This window comes from Mirounga angustirostris, unplaced genomic scaffold, assembly GCF_029215605.1.
Source record: "Mirounga angustirostris isolate CCGP_5_RB_7025 unplaced genomic scaffold, mMirAng1.0.hap1 SCAF_1, whole genome shotgun sequence".
In the NCBI taxonomy this organism is placed as follows: Eukaryota; Metazoa; Chordata; class Mammalia; order Carnivora; family Phocidae; genus Mirounga; species Mirounga angustirostris.
The window spans coordinates 114,667,536-114,684,338 of NW_026991709.1; the positions used below are offsets into that span (position 1 = coordinate 114,667,536).

Here is a 16,803-nt window from a genome sequence, read left to right on the forward strand (position 1 = left end):
GACTCCCTGCTCAGCAGGGAGCCCGATGCAGGGCTTGATCCCAGGACCCCCGCACCCTGACCTGAGCCAAAAGCAGATGCTTAACTGACTGAGCCACCCAGGCACCCCTGGTACATCTACTCTTGATGTAAAAGCTGTCTTCAATTTGCTCAATCATGTGTGTGTCTTAGAGTTTTCCATGTAAAATTTTCTGGATTCTGAGGAACCAAAATATGTGTACATTAACATAACATAACATAACATAACATAACATAACATAACATAATAAAATATGTGTACATTACCATAACATTTATAAGGCAAATGATTTACACCAGAAATCTACATAGAAGTATAGCTTTAAACAGAAACCAAAAATAAATAGCAAGGTCTTGTTTAGTTAGTTCTGTAATTAGGTAGCATAATGGTTGCCCCAGTTAATTTTCTTGCAGTTCTTAGTTCTTTTGCTTCTCAACCAAGAAGCTAGTCATGTGAAATCATAATTTTGTTATGTATAGTTGCTAGGTTTACCTCAAGATTTAATTCTAGGCCAGAAGGATAGGCATCTGGGTACATTTGGAGAAGAATCAGCCTAACCATGGACTAGCTGGGATAATGTAATCAGTGACCCACAACTGCAGTGACACTGTTGATGATAAGAGCAGCTGTCCTTTTCAGTGCTCCCTATTTTCTAGGCATGGTTCTGGTCCTACTTTCCACATATTAACCTATTTAATTCTTATAAACAACCTGTAAGATAGATGCGATGATAATTCCCCTTTCAGAGATGAGAAAATTGAGGTTAGAGATCTTGTGCAGTTACTCACAAAGCCATTACTTGAAAGTAGCTCCAGAGGCTATGCCCTAAACCACTATGCCCTGTCCCTCTTTCATCTGTGTGATATTTCGTTTCTTTATGTGTGAACACAGGAGAACAGAAATAGAGTAAAATGTTGGCGGGTTACTTCATGTGCTCTCAAGTTTAGGATCATCGCTGAGAAGCCCACGAGGCTCTGAGGACATCTTGTCTGCGGGTGTGCTCTCCTGAGAGGCTTGCTTTTGCTTCTGCTGGTGTCCCAGTGACATAACATACAGAAGACCATTTTTTATGTTATTCTGTCAGTTTGGTGTTTCCCAAGTCATGTGTATATTTTAAATATTGAGTACCAATCTTGACTATGAATTCTCAGTGGACAAGATTTTCCCTACCTCTACTATAGGCTAAAACAGTCAAGCTTTCTTTTATTTATTTATTTTTTTGAGTCTATATGATTTTATTTTATTTATTTTTTTATTATTATGTTCAGTTAGCCAACATATAGTACACCATTAGTTTTTGATGTAGGGTTCAACGATTCATTAGTTGTGTGTAACGCCCAGTGTTCAAGCTTTCTTTTAGTCCTTGTTGTCTAGTCTACCCTCATACTGGGTTGACTCCCTTTGAGAGTTCCCACCTTATTGGGGATCTATAACATAGTACACTCATTGCTCAGGCCCAAGGCCCCACCACTGCCTTGCCGTTACTGGGGAAATCAAATCCTCTTGCTAAGGAAGATTGGCACCCCTCATAAGCCAAAGAAAGTGTCAGCCGCTGTGTAACACTCAGGATTTTCAGATTTTTCCCTTTTGCCCCACAGATTTCTCTTTCTTAAGAGCTTGGCTTTGCATGCAAATAGGTTTTACTTTCTACTTTAGTCAGCACTTTTAGGTTTTCACATTATCTACTTTGCAACATTGCCAAAAATGGAAGTGACAAAATTCTTAGAATGGTGCACAGATTTTAGGGTCAAGAACATAAGAGAGAATGTTCAAACATCAATATAACAAAATAATCTTATTTGATTTATTAGTGGTTGGCAATAACTAAAAAGATACTCCTTTGTTTTCTATTTAAGATGACATATATGATGTTTTTGCCATACAAAACTTATATGGAATTCCAGATCCTCTGAAAATGTTTGTTTTATTAGGTAAAACATCATTCAATTAATATTATAGCAACTGTTTTACAATCCAAGGGACAGGAAAATTTATCTTGTGAAAAATGCTGAAACTATGTTTTTCATGAAAGTTTCAAGAGCATGTTTGGTCAGTTGTCCTAGGTAAGAGTATTTGAATGCTATTTGTTCTCTTTTGTTAAAAATAAAACAAATTTAGAAGATAAACAATTTTAGAAACTCTTGTTTATGCAAGGATAGGGAGATATGAGGGATGCTGTCAAGATTAATTAAAATGACAAAATACTTATCTGGTTTTGTAAATTTATTGCTGCTAGCTGCCTTTTGCCCTCCTCACCATAAAACTGAGTAAAACAAGCCTTAAAAGGGGGGGGCAGTACTAGCTTATAGCTTTCTTTATTAAAATATACTTATTTCGTAGCCAGATTTATGTCATCACTAATCAACACATTTTAATGAATAGAACCAAAGGATTTTAGAGTTAGAAGGAACACGAAGGATTCACTGCTCTATATTCTAATGTAAGATGAGAAAACTGTAAAGCCCTAATTCATGTATTCTAAGTTATACTAGAAATCCAGAACTATAATTACAACCCCCCCTTTTTTGTCCGATATTCTTGCAACCACACCTCAAATTTAAGAGATTTAAAACATTCAATGTACTATCTTTCCTAACAATGACATTTGAATGGAAAAAAATTGTAAACCCTGTTTCAAATTTTGCTAATATTCTAAATTATTTTTAGGCATGTGCTAACAGAGTTCATCTCAACAATCCAGACTGATATTACCGCAATCTTCTAACCATAAAGGAAGAACTAAATTATCGTGTTACAAAAACAATGAAAATGTCAAAATCGGGGATGACACTGAGGTTAATTTATTTCAAACATCGATACACTTAGAGTGTTCTTTTCATAGCTGTCATTCACATCTAAGTTTAAGTTCTCTTATTGTATCTGTTTTTAGATTTCTTTTTTTTGTAAAATGTATTCAGCGTTTGATAGATTCACTTGCCTTGAGGAAATTTAATTGCTGATAGCACAAGGAATGTCAAATGAGCGGAGACAGAACCCAATCATTACCTTGATTTAGGGAAAGGCAATATGTCCAATGGGCAGTTGGATACAGTTCTTCCCAGATGCAGTCCGGCCTGACTATTGTCCTGGCGGAAGACATGCCTAAAGATGGAATATTTTATTCAGGGGTCTGGCAGATTCACAGACAACTATGACAATTCTTCCGGGTACTGCTCCTTAATTTCCTCTTTCCTTGAGTTTTTTTTTTTTTTCCACCAATTATAACATTTTCACTTTTCTCTCCTTTTTCTGTATATTTCTTTCTGTTCTGTAGGTGGTCATATATTTCTATCTACATGTAATTTGTGCTACTTGTGTGAGATACGGCCGTGGGTCCTGCCTGGACAGGGAAATCAAGGTGAGACTGTGCTGTTTTCTTCACTGATAGCTTTATAACTTTCTAAGAAAAAAAATGTGCTCATATTTTTGGCATTTTGAGAGACACTTTATAATATTGCTGTTCTTCGGCGGTGAATGAAATCACTTGAGAGATAGATACAGGAGTGAGAAACACATCATTTTTGTACTGACAGAGCTATTTAGAGGACATGGCTACACTCTCTGGCAACCATAGCTTTGCAAAAAAGGTACCGATTGAGAGTTACTTTCCCTATCTCCGGCAGAGGCAAACAACCCTAGTCCTTTCTTGTGGAGGCCTGACACTGCAAACTATTCTGTGGAGGGGCTAGGAATGTGTGCTCTCTGCAGAGAGGCTGCCTCTCTGAATAGAGTCAAAGATAAAGAGGGCTGAACTACTCAGACAGTTTCTTCTTTCAAACTCACCAGGCCAGTAATTCATCCCTGCTGTCTGAGGCAAGCAAATAAGGGGACAGAAAAAGGTCAAGTGTGTTTTCTAAAGCCAATGTCCCTACCTTGACGTTTCAGGAGTGGAAAGGAATTGTGGTAGAAGTGAGCTAGTCCCTTAAGTCTCTCCTCCTCTTCTTCCATAATATTATAACCTGTGTTTTCATTGATTGCACATGAAACCTGGAATAAAGAGAATATTTCCTACCCTCCTATGCAGCTAGGTGTGGTCATGTAGCAGTCTGACCTATTAGAAGTGAATTGCAGGAACTACTTAAAAGATAAGTGGTATGCACTATTTGCCTCTCCTTAATCTCTCCTCATTCCAAGTGGATAGAATGTAAAGGGAGCACCTCTCCTGGGATATAAGCTGATTTGGGGAATGAAAACTATGAACAGTAGAGCAAAAGGTAGAAAAAGTCTGAGTATATAGTGTCCCCGAGCTTCTCGTTTTGTCAAATTGTGGAAAAAAATCTTCTAGAATTCTGCCCAGTGATGAGGTAGATATAGTGTTCCGGGTCGGGGGACACCAAACTGTTGATACCATGTGAGACCACAGGGTCTTCGGCTTAAAGGAACATATATCTGTGAAACCAATTTATCTAAAGGGTGGCTCCATTTTTGTTTCTGTCTTGGTTTCTAGTGCCGTCTTACGTACAGCTCACAAACTGCCACACGCGCAGTGTGGAACTTACGTAGCTGTTTCAATAAGTGCCAAGTTTACGTTCATGCCCCTGAGCTTTATGGGAGTCAGTGTTTCGAGAATTATTAGCAAAACCTCTCTTCTAGTAGTGGTTTGATTTAATCTATTCTTTGAGAGTTAGGAATAAGTGTAAATAATTAAATTCAATCATATTATTAGATGTAAGAAATGTGTAAAATGATACCATTTTTGCTTCAGAAACCCAAATATGACCTGGGTTTGATGGCCTGGCTCTGTCCTTCTCATACAAAACCTTAATGAAACCTCCTTAAGCACTGGTAAGTAATTGTAAGGGAATTGTAAAGGAATCACTACCCCTCTCTCTTTAGGGTTTTGTTATGATTAAAGAAGTATGTTTCACTATTATTGTTGTTATTTATATTATTAATGCATCCCTGTTCTCAACTCTACTTAGATAGATGACACTACACTATAAACATTGTTTATAGCTTTCAGATGATGCATAACTGCTCTAAGTGGGAAATAAATGTCTTAGAAAAATAATGAGAAAGTAAAGTTTTATTACTTCTGGGTATTAGATATATCTAATCTAGCATTTTCCACACTGAGCAAATACATGCTCTCCTATACTACTGGTGTATATATGTGACATATTTCTAGTTGTTGATATTTGATTCAAATAATAACTATAATTCTTTATGTGTGCACTTATGTAAACAAGCCACGTATTCTCCAGTTTTGCTTCCCAACATTATTTTCCCCAATATTAGTTTTCTTGAAAACTTGTTCTAAGTTGAAAATCCGTAACTCAGTTAAGTTCTACATCTCAAAATATGTGACAAACTTGCTTCAGAGTACATTAAGAATATTTGAAAGCATTTACACAATCAGAATTTTATAATTAGAACATTTTAGTTATTTTATAGATAAAATATTGTTTTACAAATAGTATTATTTTATATTATTTATTTTATTCATAAGAAAACTGAGGTTCCAAGTATTAGTTAATTAATGTTCATTGACATCATGGACAGGTATGACATTCTCTTTTTATACCCACAGTCTTTCACGGATGCCCTGGTCTTTCCCTCTGCTCAAGGGGACTTAAAACACTCAGGAATGTTGCATTATTCATAGGTTCGTGCATGAAGTTGGCAGAGGGGCTTATGCACGAGGGTAGCTCATCCATGGAATCCCTACCACTTTTGTATTCATGGTTTATCTATCTCTCTTCTATTTTCATATCACTTTCACTCCTGTTTTGAATTGCTATGGTCTTCCTTTTCTTTTACCCAAAGCCTGGCACAAAAGAGGATGTTCTGATTCACATTCCAGGTAATCTGTCTCTCTCTCTCATATATGTGCTTGAGGCCGATATTTCTCAATAACTTGCCCTCACACAAAGTGCAAAAAAATGAACCAGTACAACAGATAAGAGCATGCAATGCTCTTAAACCATTTTATGGGCCATAATGTGATTCTTTATTGTCTCATATATAATCTTATTGTTAACCTAGGTAATTATATAATTTTACAGAATAATTTCTAGCACACTGAAATTACATGAGTTAATGAGAACACTTTTCACAGCTTGAGGATTGGCAGAAACAATGACTTGCTTCTAAAACAATAGGGTATGAAATTGAGATAGGGTGTTTCTCCCTTAGTTAAGTCACATTATATAATAAAGGTTATGGGATGTCACTTTTATCTTAGCTAACCAGAGAAAGATTTTTTCTCTATTGCTGACTTGATGAAGTAAGCTGCCATACTGTAAGTGAACCTAGGAAGAGGTCCAGGTGGCAATGGACGACAGATAGCCTTCAGCTGACAGCAAGAAGTAAGACAGACACTTAAATGATACAGCAGCAAGAAAGTAAATTATGCCAACAAGCTGATAAAGCTTGGAAATAGATACTTCCACAGTCAAGCCTCCAGAGGATAATGCAGCCTGACTAACAACACCTTAACTACAGCCTTGTAGGAAACTGAGCAGAGGACCCAGCTAAGCTGTGTCCAGACTCCTGACTCAAAAAAATTATGAGATAACTGTATGTTGTTTTAAGCCACTAAATTTGTGATAATTACATAGTAACAGAAAAGTAATAAAATCAGAAAGTCAAATTGTGATCATTTGAGCTTGCTTTACCATTTTCTTAGAAAAATAATGAGAAAGTAAAGTTTTATTTATTTATTTATTTATTTATTTATTTATTTATTTATTTGTTTGTTTGTTTATTTGACGGAGAGAGAGAGAAGCAGCAGAGGGAGAGGGAGAAGCAGACTCCCCGCTGAGCAAGAAGCCTGATGCGGGGCTCGATCTCAGGACCCTGGGATCATGACCTGAGCCAAAGGCAGCCGCTTGACTGACTGAGCCACCCAGGCACCCCCTACGTTGCTCTTTCATAAACAGTTGCAATTTGATTTGTTAATTTTTTAATTAAAAATATTTTATTTCTCTGGATTTGAGGATTTCGCATTTGTCAGGTTTTTTTTTAATTTGCAATTTGTAAAGTTTGGGATTTCTTTTATAAATCTAAAGCAATACTCACTTTCATACCTAATTTTATACTATGTTTCTTAAAGAGGGCTTGCAAAATTGTATCTGCTTTGGCCCTTCAAAATTTAGATTCACTCCAGGCACTAATCTCACTGTCTGGTCCTTGGACAATTTTCTTGAAATGGATGGAAAAATAGAAAATCTCAGCACAGAAATAGAAGGACCCAAATGGAAATTATAGAGCTGAATAGAGTAACAGAAATTTAAAAACAAACAAAAAAACATACTACATGGGTTCAGTAGTAGAGTGGAGATGACAGAAGATAAAATTAGTGAACTTGTGGGGTGCCTCAGTCAGGTGGGCAGCCAGCTCTTGATTTCAGCTCAGGTCATGGTCTCAGGGTCCTGGGATCAAGTCCCCTGTCGGGCTCCATGCTCAGCAGAGAGTCTGCTTGGGATTCTCTCTCTCTCCCTCTCCCTCTGCCCCTCTCCCCACTCACATGCTCTCTCTCTAAAATAAATAAATGAATCCTAAAAAAAAGGGGGGGGAATCAGTGAACTTGATGTAATTGACCTAATCCCAACAACAAAAAGAAAATAGACTGATGGAAAGAAAATGAACAGAGTCTCATGGACCCATGGGACAGTAACAAAGAACCTAAAGTTTGTGTCATCAGAGAGGAGAAAGAGAGGGAGGTTGAAAGAGTATTAAAAAATAATCATAATGGCTAAAATATACAAAAGATACAAATCCATAGTTTCAAGAAGCTGGCATGTATGTCCGCCTGAAAAATCCCAATAAATCTACATACCAAATAAACAAAACTCTTAGGATTAATGAATGAGTTCAGCGAGGTCACATGACATAGATCAAGCTATAAAAATCAATAGTATTTCTATATATTAACAATGAACATGTAGAAAACAAAATTAGAAATACAATATCATTTACAATTGCCCCAGAGAAAATAAGACTTAGGTAATCTTTACCAGGCTTTGATTTTAGGTAGAATGATTATACAGTTTTTATTCATGAATCTAGTAAACATGTACAGGATCAATATGCTGAAAGTTACAAAATTCTAATGAAAGAAATCAAAGATATAAATAAATGAAAAGATATCCTATTTATTGTACTGGAAGAGTAAAGGCAATTCTCCCCAAATTGATGGGTAGTTCTAATATAATGTCTATCGAGATTCAAAAAGAAAAAAGCTTTTTTGTAGACAGGCTTATTCTAAAATTTGTATATAAAGACACAAGCCCTAGAAAAGATAAGACACTTATGAAAAAGAACAAAGAGGGGGCACCTGGGTGGCTCAGTTGGTTAAGCGACTGCCTTCGGCTCAGGTCATGATCCTGGAGTCCCGGGATCGAGTCCCGCATCGGGCTCCCTGCTCAGTGGGGAGTCTGCTTCTCCCTCTGACCTTCCCCCCTCTCATGTGCTCTCTCTCTCTCACTCTCTCAAATAAATGAATAAATAAAATCTTAAAAAAAGAAAAAGAAAAAGAAAAAGAACAAAGAGGTAGAAATCCCTCTACCCAATATTAAGGCCTAATACACTGCTACAATAATGAGGACTGTGTGGTATTGGTGGAGGTATAGTCACATAGATCAATGGAACAGAATACAAAGTCCAAAAATAGATCCACCCAAGTTTGTTCAAACGTGCAAAAAAAAAAAAAAAAATCAATTGAGGAAGGATAGCTTTTCAACAAGTGGTACTGGAGCAATTGGACATACACAGGTAAAAATATAAATCTCAACCCAAACCTCATACATTACACAAAAATACCTCAAAATGTATCAGATATTTTAAGTGTAAAATGTAGAACTATAAAATTTTTAGGAAAACAGGGAGAAAATTTTTAGGATCTAGGACTAGGCAAAGAGTTCTTAGACTCGACAATAATATCACAATCCATAACAGAAAAAAATGATAAATTGGACCTCATCAAGATTGAAAACTATTGGTCTGCAAAAGATGATATGAAAAGAGTAAAAAGACAAGCTACAGTTTGGGAGGAAAATTTGTTAATTGTATATCCTAAAATGGCCAAATATTTAGAATATATAAAGAACTCTCAAAACTCAGCAGTGGAAGATAAACTGTTGACCTAGAATTCTATGTCAAATGAAAATACGCTTCAAAAATAAAAGTGGCATTAAGATATTTTAAGATAAAGTAGAATTTGTCACCACCACACCTGGACTACAAGAAATGCTGAGGAAGGTTTTTCAAGCTAAAGGGAAATTACACCAGCTGAAAGAAAACTTGTGTACTCATGAGGAATGAAGTTCATGGAATTGGCAAATGGAAAGACTTTTTCTCTTAATTCCTTTAGATATTTATGAATGATCAAACCAAAACTTATAGCCCCAAAGGAGTTTATAACATATAAAAAATGTACTACATGTGACGACTGTAGCAATAAGCATGCGAGTAGAGTAAATGGACCCATATGTTTTCAGTGTTTCTACATTAATATGAAGTGGTATATTAGGTCTCCTATGCTGTAAAAAGTTAAGAATATGTACTATAATCAGGGGGAAAAAAAACACTAAAAGTTATGTAAGTGATTATAACTAAACGTCCAATAGATTTATTAAAAGCCAGAAATGTTCACTATGGATAAAAAAGCAAGACCTGATTATATACTACATACAGGTATTACACTTTAAAGATACAAGGTGGTGCCTGGATGGCACAGTTAAGCATCCAGCTCTTGGTTTCAGCTCAGGTTGTGATCTCAGGACCAGGAGATCAAGCCCCATGTCAGGCTCCATGCTGGGCTTGGAGTCTGCTTAAGATTCTCTCTCCCTCTCCGTCAGCCACCCCCCACGTAATAAATCTTTAAAAAAAATAAATTAATTAAATAAATAAAGGTACAGAAACCACAAAAGACCCCAAACAGCCAAAGCAACCCTGAAAAAGAAAAGCAAAGCTGGAAGCATCACAATTCCAGTCTTCAAGTTATATTGCAAAGCTGTAGTGATCAAAATAATATGGTACTGGCACAAAAATAGACACATAGATCAGTGGAACAGAATAGAAAACCCAGAAGTGAACCCACAACTATATGGTCCATTAATCTTCAACAAAGCAGGAAAGAATATCCAATGGGAAAAAGAATGTCTCTTCAACAAATGCTGTTGGGAAAACTGGACAGCAACATGCAGAAGAATGGAACTGGACCACTTTCTTAAACCATACACAAAAATAAATTCAAAATGGATAAAAGACCTAAATGTGAGACCTGAAACCATAAAAATTCTAGAGGGGAACACAAGCAGTTACTTCTTTGACATCCGCTACAGCAGCTTATTTCTAGATAGGTCTCCTGAGGCAAGGGAAACAAAAGCAAAAAAAAAAACAAAAACAAAAACTATTGGGAAGACATCAAAATAAAAAGCTTCACATAACAAAATGAACAATCAACAAAACTAAAAGGCAACCTACAGAATGGGAGATGATATTTGCAAATGATATATCTGATAATGGTTTAGTATCCAAAATATATAAAGAACTTATAAAACTCAACACCCAAAAGAATGAATAATCCAATTAAAAATTGGGCAGAAAACATGAACAGACATTTCACCAAAGAAGACATACAGATGGCCAACAGACACAGGAAAAGATGCTAAACATTACTCATCGTCAGGGAAATGCAAATCAAAATCTCAATGATATATCACCTCACACCCTGGCAGAATGGCTAAAACTAACACAAGAAACAACAGGTGCTGGCAAGGATGTGAAGAAAGGAGAACCCTATCACACTGTTGGTGGAAATACAAACTGGTGCAGCCACTCTGGAAAGCAGTACGGAAGTTCCTCAAAAAGTTAAAAATAGAACTACCCTATAATCCAGCAATAGCGCTATTAGGTGTTTATCCAAAGAATACAGAAATACTAATTCAAAAGGATACGTGCATGCCAGGGTTTATAGCAGTGTTATCTACAATAGCCAAATTAGGGAAACAGTCCAAGTGTCCATTGACTGATGAATGTATAAAGAAGATTGGTATATATACATACACAATGGAATATTACTCAGCCATAAAAAGGAATGAAATCTTGCCATTTGCAATGACATGGATGGAGCTAGAGAATATTATGCTAAGCAAAATAAGTCAGTCAGAGAAAAAAAAAATATATGATTTCACTCGTATGTGGAATTTAAGAAACAAAACAAATGAGCAAAGGGGTAAAAAAGAAAGAGGGAGGCAAATCAAGAAACATACTCTTAACTACAGAAAGCATGCTGATGGTTACCAGAAGGGAAGTTAGTGAGGGGATGGGTTAAATAGGTGATGAGTATTAAGGAATGCACTTGTGATGAGCACTAGGTGATGTATAGAAATGTTGAATCACTATAGTGTACATCTGAAACTAGTATTACACTCTATGTTATATAAGTATAATTTAAAAAAAACTTAAAGATACAGAAAGACTGAAATTAATGGATGGAAATATATACCAAGAAAACAGTAAGCATAAGAAGGCTGGAGAGGTAATATCAATACCACATAAAGCTGTTTTCAAGAAAAAGATATTATCAAAGATAAGTAACGACATGTCATATAAAATATTTCACTTGATCTTGAATAAAGAAATAAATATAGAAAGGTATAGCAATCTTCAATATACCTAAAAACAGAGTTTCACATTCAAGAAAAAACTTGAATTAAAAGAAGAAATTGACAATTCCACAGTCACAATTGAAGATTAAAGAAATTTCTCAGCAATTGATAGAACAATGAGAACAATAAATAGGTAGATGATAGACAGACAGATAGCCAAGATCTGAACACCACTATTAACTAACTTAACCTAATTGATATTTATAGAACATTATACCCAAGAACTACAGGATACATGCTCTTTTCAGTTACAAATGATACATTCACTAAGATATACCATATGCTGGGCAATAAAACAAGTCAATAAATTTAAAAGAATTAAAATCATACAGAGTATACCCTCTAACCACTGTTGGATTAAATTATAAATTAGTAATAAAATCTCTTTACACTGGCAATATTTGAAAATTTAAACAACACATTTCTAAATAATCTATGGATAAAAGAAGAAATCAAAAGGGAAATTACAATGAATGATAACAATACAACATATGAAAATTTGCACAGTGCACCTAAAGTAGTACTTTCAGGAAAATTTGTATTTTAAACTCTTTATACTAGAAACATTTCTTTAGAGGGAATCATTTAAATCCCATCTAAGGAAGTAAAAACTCGAAGTATACATAAGAAAGAAAATAAATATATCAGAATTCAATGAAATATAAACAATGGAAACCATCAACAAAATTAATAAACCTACCTAGACTTACCATAAAGAAAACAAAAAAATAAATAAATTATGACAATCAGGAATTGAACAAACAAGATAAAATAGATAAATGTCTTGAAAATACAACTATATTTGAATGTCTTGAGAATACAACTTACCAAAACTAATGCAAGATATAATGGAAAATGTATATGGTACTGTATCCAGCACAGGAATTGAATTTCTTTTTTTTTTTTAAGATTTTATTTATTTGACAGAGAGAGACACAGCGAGAGAGGGAACACAAGCAGGGGGAGTGGGAGAGGGAGAAACAAGCTTCCCGCTGAGCAGGGAGCCCGATGTGGGGCTCGATCTAAGGACCGTGGGATCATGACCTGAGCCGAAGGTAAACGCTTAACAACTGAGCCACCCAGGCGCCACAGGAATTGAATTTCTTATTGAAATCCTTCCACAAGGAAATCTGCAGGTCAAGATGGTTCCCTGATTAATTCTAGCAAACATTTAAGAAAGAAATAACACCAATATTATTGAGAAAATACAGAAGAAAGAAACACTTTATAATTGGATTTATAAAGCCAATATAATTTTTATATTGAAACCTGACAAAAATATTACCAAAACCACTCTTAACCAATATTTCTCTTAAACAAGGTCAAAAGATTTTTAATGAGATATTAACAGATCAATTCCAGTGATGTAGAGAGAAGAATACATCTTGATCAAGGGAGTTCATCCTAAGAACATAAGGCTGGTTTGACATTCATAAGTCAACCAATGTAATACACCATATTAACAATAAAAGACAAAGTCAGTATGATCATTTCAACACATTACAAAAAAGCATTTGACAAAATTCAACATTTATTCATGACTGCTCTCAGCAAACTAGAGATAATAAATCTTTCTCAACCTGACAAATGGTATCGAAGAAGCTATCTAATGCTTAAATATTTAATACTTCTCCACTATGGTCTGAAAAAAGCCAGAATACTGACTTCCACCATTTCTATTGAACCTACGAGATGTCCTAACTGATTGCTGTAAGGCAATAAAATATTTAAGAAGCCTAAAATTCAAAAATAAGTAAACATGTCTCTATCGGAATATGACATAATTTTTAACATAGAAAAAAACTAAGGAAACTACAATTAAGTTACCAAAAATAATAAATGAGCTAGCAAGGTCACAGGATACAATTAAAAGTCAGTTGCATTTATATACACTAATAGCCAAAAAAAAAAAAGGGGGGGGGAAATGAAATTACAGAAATAATTCTATTTAGAATAGGATCAAAAAACAAAATATATGGATATAAATTTATCAAAAGATGCAAAAGACATTCACACTGAAAACTATAATACACTGATGGAAGTTAATAAAAAAAAAAAAACCTAAATAACTGGAGTCCATTTAATGAAGTTCATTGATTTTGAAGACCTAAAACCATTAAGATATCAGTTCACTCCAAATTGGTCTATAGTTTCAGTTCAAGTCCGACACAATCCCAGCAGGTGTTTTGGTAGAAATTGATTCTAATGTTTATATGGAAGCACAAATGACCTAGAATATTTAAAGCAATCTTTAAAAAGAACAAATTTGGAGGCCTTACATTTGCTAACCTCAAGATTTACTGTAGAGCTATAATAACCAAGATGATGTGGAACTAGCATAGGATTAATAAACAGATCAGTCCAATAGAATGGAGAGTCCAGAAATAGAATCATATATTGGTGGTAAATTAAGTTTTGACAAAGGTGCCAAAGGAATCCAAAGGGGATAGGAAAATCTTTTCAACAAATGGTCTGGAACAACTAGATATCTGTATGGGAATAATTAACTTCAAAGACTATCTAATACTATACACAAAAATTAAGGTATATCATAAACTAAAATCTATTAGCTAAATCTAGAAAGCTTAAAACATAAACATAGTATAGTATCTTTGTAATTCAGGGCTAAGCAAGGATTTTGTAGACAGAAATAAGAAGGCAATAACCATAAAAGTAAAAGATGATAAATTAGACCTCATGAAAAGTAAAAACTTCTGTCATCGAAAGACATTTTTAAAAATGAATAGGTGACTCAAAGAGAGAAATATTTACAAACATGTATCTGACAGAAGACTGCTATCCACAATATATTTAACAACCTCTTAAAAATTAAAAGACAAAAAGATCAATTAAAGTGAGCAAAATATTTCAATAGACATTTGGCAAAGGAAGAGATACAAGTGGCCAATAAGCACATAAAAAATGTTCAATATTGCTTGTGACAAGAAAATGGCTATTACAATCATGAAAAGATACCCACACATATCATCAGAATGGTTAAAACAAAAAAAGAATGAGTTAACTAATGACCTAACTGTTGGAGAGAATGTGGAGTAGTTGTAACTCTCAGACATTATTGATGGGAATGTAATGTGGTACAACCTCATTGGAAAAAACTCTGGCAATTTTTTATGAAACTAAGCATATGTTTATTTTTTGACACAGTAATTCAATTCCTAAGTATTTATCTAAGAGAAATGAAAACATATGTCCACAAGAACACTTGACAAAAAAAGTTTATAGAGCTTTATTCATAATAGCAAAAGCCTGCAAATAGCTTGGGGTTCCATGAGAGGACAATGGATCAAGAAATTATATTATATTCATACAATGGAACACTTCATATTAATAAAAAGAATGAACTATTGGTACATACAATGGCATGGATTAATCTCAAAAATACCCTGCTAAATGAAAAAAGCTCCATACCTAGAGTACATACTGTATTGTTTCCATTTATAGAATTAATAAGGAGACAACAGTTTTCTATGGTAAGAAAAAAAATCAGAACAGTTGTGGTGCCTATAAAGGGTGGGGTTGGAATTGGAAGGAGCATGAGGAAGCTTTCAGCGCTGAGGCTAATGCTCAGTATCTTGATAATGGTCTAGGTTATGCAAGTGAATATATTTGTAAGAACTCATCACATGATACACTTAAAACTTATACATTTTACTGTATGGGAATTTTACTGTTAACCTACAAAATGTTCCTTCTGGAAGATCATTGGTGAGGTCCTGGTCTACGGAAGCCCCCAGAGTTAATCTTCGCTCAAATTCTTAAAGGGAATTTTACCTTTTAAGAAAAAAAAGGAACCCAATACAAATAGCAGATCATAGTTAATCACAGGCATGATGAAGTATCTAGTGGAAGTGTACTGGTATTTTCAACTTACTACGAAATGCATAAAAAAATTAAGAAGCTTTGATTGATGGGTAGAGGAATAGATGGATGGGTATATGATGAAGCAACTATAGTAAAATGTTCATTGCAAAATGTAAATAATGGATGTATGGGTGTTTGCTGTAACATATTTCAACTTTTCTGTATATTTGAAAATTTTTATAATTAAATATTGGGAAAAGCCAATGCATATCTCTTATTAGTTATTATTTGCAAAATTCATTTCACTGATCAAGTTGAACACAATCTTCAAGATAAATTTAATCAGAGAGAAAATGCATATGAGATTTTATTTTTCTTATGATTTCCAAATTTTTAATGTTTCACTGATAGATATACATCGAACATTTGTTGACATGATTATTTATTTACTTTTATTTATTATACAGTGGTGATTATTATATGTAATTATATGTAATATAATTATTATATATATTAGATTCAGTGATAATATGTGCTAATGCTGCTGAATAGTATTGGTTGATGAATTTAATGGTGTCAGTACTCCCACTAAAGCAGATTTTAAGTCACTGAATGCAGAGTTGGGAAGAGATGCTCGCAGTTGGTTCCTGTGAGCCTGCGCAAGCTGGCTCCAACATACCTCTGTTATGACCTCATCAAACAATTTAGAAATTGTTATGGACCAAATTATGCCCCTGCAAAATTCATATGTTGAAGTCCTACCTCCCACCCCCATCCCTGTGTAACTGTGCGTGGAGATAGGGCCTTCAGAAGGATAATTAGGGTTAATGGAGGTCATAGGGTGGGGCCCTGCTCCAATAGGACTAGGGTGTCCTTATAAAAAGAAAGAGATACATGAGAGATCTTTCTCTCTATATATGTGCACAGAAGAAAGCCCAGGTGAGGATACAGGGAGAAGGCAGCCATATGTAATCCAGGAAGAAAGTTCTCACCAGAAACCAACCCTGAAGACATCAAGAACTAGCCTTCAGAACTGTAAGAAAATAAGTTTCTGTTGTTTAAACCATCCCGTCTGTAGTATTTTGTTATAGCAGACCTAACAGAGTAATATAGGAATCATGCTTTATTCCCTGATAAAATGCTGTAAGATTGTATTACTATTTCCTCTTAAATTTTTTAAGTATTCACAGGATTTTGACTGATGAGTTTGGACCCTGATCCTATCACTTTTGAAAATTACATATTCTCATCTAGAAAAATCTTCCTCTTCTACAAGGAAGGTGGCCTCAATCACGTTATCTTTAAAGAGACACTCTTATTTAATATGTGAGTGCCATATTCCAACTGT

The 16,803-nt window shown here is 34.7% G+C and overlaps 1 protein-coding gene across 1 annotated transcript in view; it reads left to right on the forward strand.

Moving 5' to 3' along the window:
• The window catches only part of PLSCR4 (phospholipid scramblase 4), a 128,456-nt gene that overhangs the window by 40,161 nt on the left and 71,492 nt on the right, over positions 1–16,803 (forward strand). Inside the window, exon 2 of the mRNA XM_064586692.1 lies at positions 3,293–3,376. The gene's annotated coding sequence lies outside the window, so the exon portion shown is untranslated. The remainder of the gene's footprint in view (positions 1–3,292; positions 3,377–16,803) is intronic.